Raw genomic sequence first — 6,251 nt, forward strand, 5'->3', positions numbered from 1 at the left:
TGCATATGTTGGTAGTTTTTTCCTCTTTATTGCTAAGTTGTAGTTCGTAGTAGGAATGTACTCCAATCTATCTATCCATTGACCAGCTATTGGACATTATTCTTTGTAATTTTTATTTGCATTTTCCTTATTAGTAATCAGTTGTTTATCAGTCAAGACTCTTGTCTATGGCTCTATTCATTTGAAGGGGTTCTTTTATATATTCTGACTATATGCACATTGCTATTATTTGGATTGCAAGTACTACCTCGCACTGTGTGTCTTGCTATTGTATTTATTAATGATGCCTTTTAAAACATTTTTTTAATGTCTTTATTTTATTTTGAGAGAGAGAGACAGAGAGTGAGCAGGGGATGGGCAGAGAAAGAGGGAGATGCAGAATCTGAAGCAGGCTCCAGGCTCTGAGCTAGCTGTCAGCACAGAGCCTGACTCAGGGCTCGAACCCACGAACCGTGAGATCATGACTTGAGCCAAAGTCAGACGCCCAACTGACTGAGCCACCCAGGTGCCCTTAATGATGCCTTTTTGTGAACAGAAATGGTCATTTTTATTATGGTCAAATATATCAATTATTTCCTTTTCAGTTGGTGCATTTTGTGTCCTCTTCAAAAATATTTTCCTATCCCAAGGACATTAAATGATTTCCTTTATTATCTTATATTAGCTGTATTAGTTTGTGTTTCATATTGAAATCTATAAAGAACCTAGAATTAATTTTTGTATAAATTGTGAGATAAACATAAACATGATGTATTGTCCCATTGTTTAATTCTCCTTAAATTTACCTCTACACACACCCACATGTGTGTAGGTGATCTTTCATATGTTTAGTTAGGCTCATTACTAGGTAGTTAATACTTTTGGTTCTTATAAGGGTATTTTTTTAAACTTTATTTATTTATTTAAGTAATCTCTATACCCAACATGGGGCTTAAACTTACAACCCCAAGATCGAATTGAATGCCTTTCAATTTTTCTTTTCTTAGAGATTCTTGCTAGTATATAGAAACAATTCATTTTGTATATAGACTTTTGCACATCAACCTTGCTGAAGTCACTTACTATTTAAAAAAAATCATATATAGATTTTTTTTAATTTTTCTAAGTATGCAGTTAGGTCAAATGTAAATAATGGCATTTTATATATTTATTCTTTTTATTAGCTAACTGAACCAACTGCTTGAGATTCTCTCTTCCTCTCTCTCTGCCCCACCCCCACATGCTTGCTCCCTCTCTCTCTCAAAGTAAATAAATAAACAAAAATTAATCTATTATTTCAATCCCTTATTAATTTGGTGGATTATATTGATTGATTCTTGAATATTAAACCACCCTTGCATTAATGGAATAAGTCTAAATTTGTAATATATTGGAACTTTCGTATGCTGCAAGATTTGGTTCATGAGTTTGATTGTCTTATTATTTTTCTTTTCTCTAGTCCTTGTCAAGCTTTAAAAATCAAGGTTATGCTAGCTTCATAAATTGGGAAGTATTTGTTCCTTTTTTCTAAAAGAGTCTGTGTAAGATTGTATTATTTCATTCTTAAATATTTAGTGGAACTCACTAGAGAAGACATCTGACCCGAGAATTTCTTTGAGGAGATAATTTTAGTTACATAATCAATGTATCTAATAGTTAAGCACAAGTCAATAAGCTATTTATTATAGTATAATTTTGGTTAAGTATTTTTGTTTCCCTAGAAATTTCTACATTTCATCTAAGTTTGTTTCATAATATTCTTTCATGATGATTTTAATGCCTGTGATGTCCCCTTTCATTTCTTCTGTTATTCATTTTTGCCTTCTCTCATATTTTCTTCATTAGTCTCATTAGGAATGCATCAATTTTTTATAAGCTTCCCAAGGAATAAATTTGTTGATTCTGTCAGTTATAGCCTTGTTTTCTTCTTTGTTAATTTCTTCTTTATCTAATTTCTCCTTCATTTTGCTTTCTTTGCTTGCTCCAAACATTAACATACTACCTAGATAAAATATAGAACCTTAAGAGGCTAATATTTTAGAATCTTTGAAAAGCCCAGGTCATTATATTACTGAAATTTAGCAAAATGTGAAGGTGCCTAAATTTAATAATCATTGTTACATTTTTGGGCAATTCTGGTTTGGAATGACAATGTTTGGAAATATATAAAATAAAATTATGCTCAGATTATAATAATTATACATTTTTTGAGGAAAAATTTTTACTTCTTTTCATCACAATTATTCATCATATTAATACAATTTAAAAATTCACATGATTCATTTTCTATTGGCAAATTTAACCCATTTTATTGAAATATTATAGTTCTTAATTTTTTTAATGTTTTGTTTATTCTTGAGAGAGAGAGCAAGTGTGAGAGCATGAGCAGGGGAGGGGCAGAGAGAGAAGCCAGAGAATCCCAAGCAGGCTCTTCACTGACAGTGGGGCTTGAACTCACAAACTTTAAGATCATGATGTGAGCTGAAATCACAAGTTGGCTGTTTGATTGACTGAGCCACCGAGGCACCCCTAGGAGGTTTTAAATTAACCTCAATTTGCAGAAATTTACCTCACTAAAACTACAGCAACTGGAATTATCAAATGTCAAATTTAACCAATAGTTATATATACATCATGTTGCAATGGAGTTGTGTTTGATAGATTATTACTGCAAAAAATTACAAAATATTTAATTTCATAAGGTAAATTATTATACATATATTGTAATTTGCTCTATCCTTAAATATTCTCTAGATCCAAACAGTAATACAAATAATCCATATTCTCTTCCTAATATCATGTGCAAATATAAATTCAAAATGAATCACAGACCTCAAGAGCTAAAAATATAAAACACTGAAAAAATAGCAGCAAATCTTTGTAATCTTGGGTTAGGCAAATAATTCTTATTTAGGGCACCACAAGCATAAGCAATAATGAAAAATAAATAAATTGAGCTTCATCAAAATTAAAAACAGCTGTGCTTCAAAGGACACCATTAAGAAATTGAACAACAATCACAGATGGGAGAAAGTAGATATGTGATATATATATGCTATATTCAAATCATATATGTGGCAAGAAACTAATATCTAGAATACATAAAGAACTATATGACTCAATAATAAAAACAGTTCAATTTTAAAAATGGACAAAGGATCTGAGTCAATATTTCTTCAAAGAAAATATACAATGATTCTCAACATCATTAGCCATCAAGGAATAGAAATAAAAACTACAATGAGATACCACATTATACCTACCAGGATGGCTATAATCAAAAAAGCAATAATAACAATTGTTGGCAAGGATAAGAAGAAACTGGAACTTTCATATGCTATTGGTGGTAATGTGAAATAGTACAGCCACTTTGGAAAAAGTTAGCAGTTCTTTAAAAGTTTAAACAGAGACTTACCACCTTGCCAAGAGAAATGAAAGCATACCTCCATGCAAAAACTTGTCCATGAGTGTTCACAGCAACATTATTCATAATAGCCAAGAAGTAGAAACAACCCCAAAGCCCATCAACTTATGTCTGCATAAATAAAATGTGGTATATCCAAGCACTGGAATATTATTTAGCAATTAAAAAAAGCACTAATACATGTGACAACATCAATCAATCTTGAAAACATTTTGCTAAGTACAAGAATCAGTATACAGCTTTATGTATGTTTCATCTACAGCACAGAGGAGATGCGTCTTCCTCAGGCTCTATGCTTTGAAGATTCTCATGGTCATCCTTGCCTCATGAATCTGTTGAAAGCTTGACTCAATGTCTCAAGCACTCAGCCACATTTGACCCCCAGAATCAGCAGAGGTCTCTATGGAGTTTCCCTCTTTTCCAAAATGTTGACTCCATAATTTATCATAGCCTTGTTATAATCCCAATGGTTATAATCAGATTTTTTCTACTTTTATCCAGCTTTTTGGAACAATAGGAGGATTTGTCTAAACCACCCTCTTTTTGAAATCCTCTTTGCTGATAACACCTTAAAACAAAGTTTAATTTCATCATTTTATCATGTTATTTCCATGCTTCAGTGACTTTTTGTTGTTCTTAGGTTTACTTCATAAATGTTTCAACTAGTTCATAGTCCCAAAATTCTTTCATCCTCTGCTCCTGACCAAGGCCATTACAGATGCTCTTCCAGAAAGGACAGTAATCCTCTATGCACAGTGTTTCCCAGAGTTTAGGGGTTGGGGTGATGGTAAACCACTGGTGGTGCCCATTCAGGGTAATAAACACTTGCAGTAATTATTTATTCATTTATTGGTTTTTTATTAGGCAACATTCATTTCTTTCTTTCTTGTGGTACCAGAGCTCCAATTTTCTTTGAAAGAATAGCCTCTCTCCTTCTTTAAGTCAAAATTCTCCAGAGAACAGAATCATTTATACATATAAAGAGATTTTTGATATGGTATTGGCTTGCATGGGTGTGGACCCTGAAATATCCCACAATCTGCCCTCTGCAAACTGGAGACCAAGGAAAGCCAGTGGTGTAGTTCAAAGGCCTGAGAGCTAGAGAGCCAGAGGTTTGTAGATTCTAGTCTGAATCTAAAGGTCTAAGAACCAGCAGTACTGGGGGCCTGAGAAGATAAATGTCCTAGCCTGAACAATCAGGCAAAAGGAAATTCAACTTTTCTCATTCTTTTGTTCTATTCAGGTCCTCACTGGACTGGATAATGCATCCACACCGGAGAAGGCCATCTGCTTTATGAAGTCCACCAATTCAAATGCTAATCTCTTCCGGAAACACTCTCACAGTCACCACAGAAATAATCTTTAACTAGATATCTGAGCATCCCATGGCAGTCAGGTTGACACATAAAATTAATTATCACACTCCCATTGCATATATTCTTGTGGAACTGCTGCTCAAGTTGCATTGCCCTCATTATTCAAGGTATGGAAATGTTCTCTCTTGACCAGAGAGATACAAATTGTGTATGAGGAGTGGTGGACAGTGGAGCTGATTCGCCTCAGTGGTGATGTTAGAAATGACTTCACAGTCATCAGTTCAATTATTTACTTCATGTTCTCTTAATATTGGTTTTTGTTACTTGCAATAAAACAAAACAAAATAATACCAAACAATAACAGTAGTATGTCTTCACAAATTAAGAATATGATTTACTTTACAATTTTCCTTTAAAATGACTACATTGAAAAGAATCAGTTTAACGATGACATAACTTTAAAGCTCCTGTAACCCATGGTGATCTCCCTTTCCAACACTAACAAAAAGGTGAGGCTTCAAGCTCAGAATTTAGGGCAAACAGTGGCACTTGGGTAGCTCAGTTAGTTAAACATCTGACTCGATTTCAGTTCAGGTCATGACCTAATGGTTCATGAGATCAAGCACTGTGTCAGGCTCTGTGCTAAGAGTGTGGAACCTCTTTGGGATTCCCTCTTTCCCTCTCTCTCCTCCTCTCCCTCAGTCGTGCTCTGTCTCTCTCTCTCTCAAAATAAATAAACATTAAAAAAAAAGACTTTAGAGCAAACAATAGCACACTGCTAGAATTCAATGAAATTGTATTATATTCCTTTTATACTTCTTATTTATATAAGGTGTTATGGATTTTCCATTAATGATGTCATATAAAATTGTTTTCAAAAACAATTTAAATAAAAACAATTTAAAAATTGAACAATTGAAGGTTGATATGAAAAAAATCAAGAGCATGTTTTGAGAATGACCGAGTTTGGGAAGCAAAGACCAATGGAAGGAATCTGGGCAGTGGCCAGATCAGTCTAACCCACTCTTCATCATACTCCCACGATCAAATCTTCCATATTTCCAAGTTTCTCTTCAAAAAAGTCTCAGCTTCTTTTACTAAAGCTTATTCCCTACTTTCTTAAATTTCTTTCCTGATTATCTTCTTTGGAGTCCTCAGATTGACTTTGCCTAAGTTCTAAACAACCAAGATACTGGTTTTGTATATGACAGAGCAGATGCTGCTACGGCATGGTTAAAACAGCAGACACTCCAAAAGCCATCAGAAAAGTAAAGCCATCTAAGGCAGTTTTTTAAATATATAAATTAGAGAAAAAATGATTTCAGATGATTTTTGTGCACAAGCCTACCCTTCCATGCCGGATGAATTCCATCATCCATGAGTAGGTTTAGCTATACCCCAGCCACTGTGCAATTCTGAAACTTATTTCAAGACGGGCACTAGGCTTTCAATACACAGAAATTTCTAAAATGCAAGTGACTAGGGTGCCTGAGTGGTAGTTGGGCTTCCACCCTCAGCTCAGGTCATGACCT

Source organism: Suricata suricatta, chromosome 3 (assembly GCF_006229205.1).
Source record: "Suricata suricatta isolate VVHF042 chromosome 3, meerkat_22Aug2017_6uvM2_HiC, whole genome shotgun sequence".
NCBI classification, from domain to species: Eukaryota; Metazoa; Chordata; class Mammalia; order Carnivora; family Herpestidae; genus Suricata; species Suricata suricatta.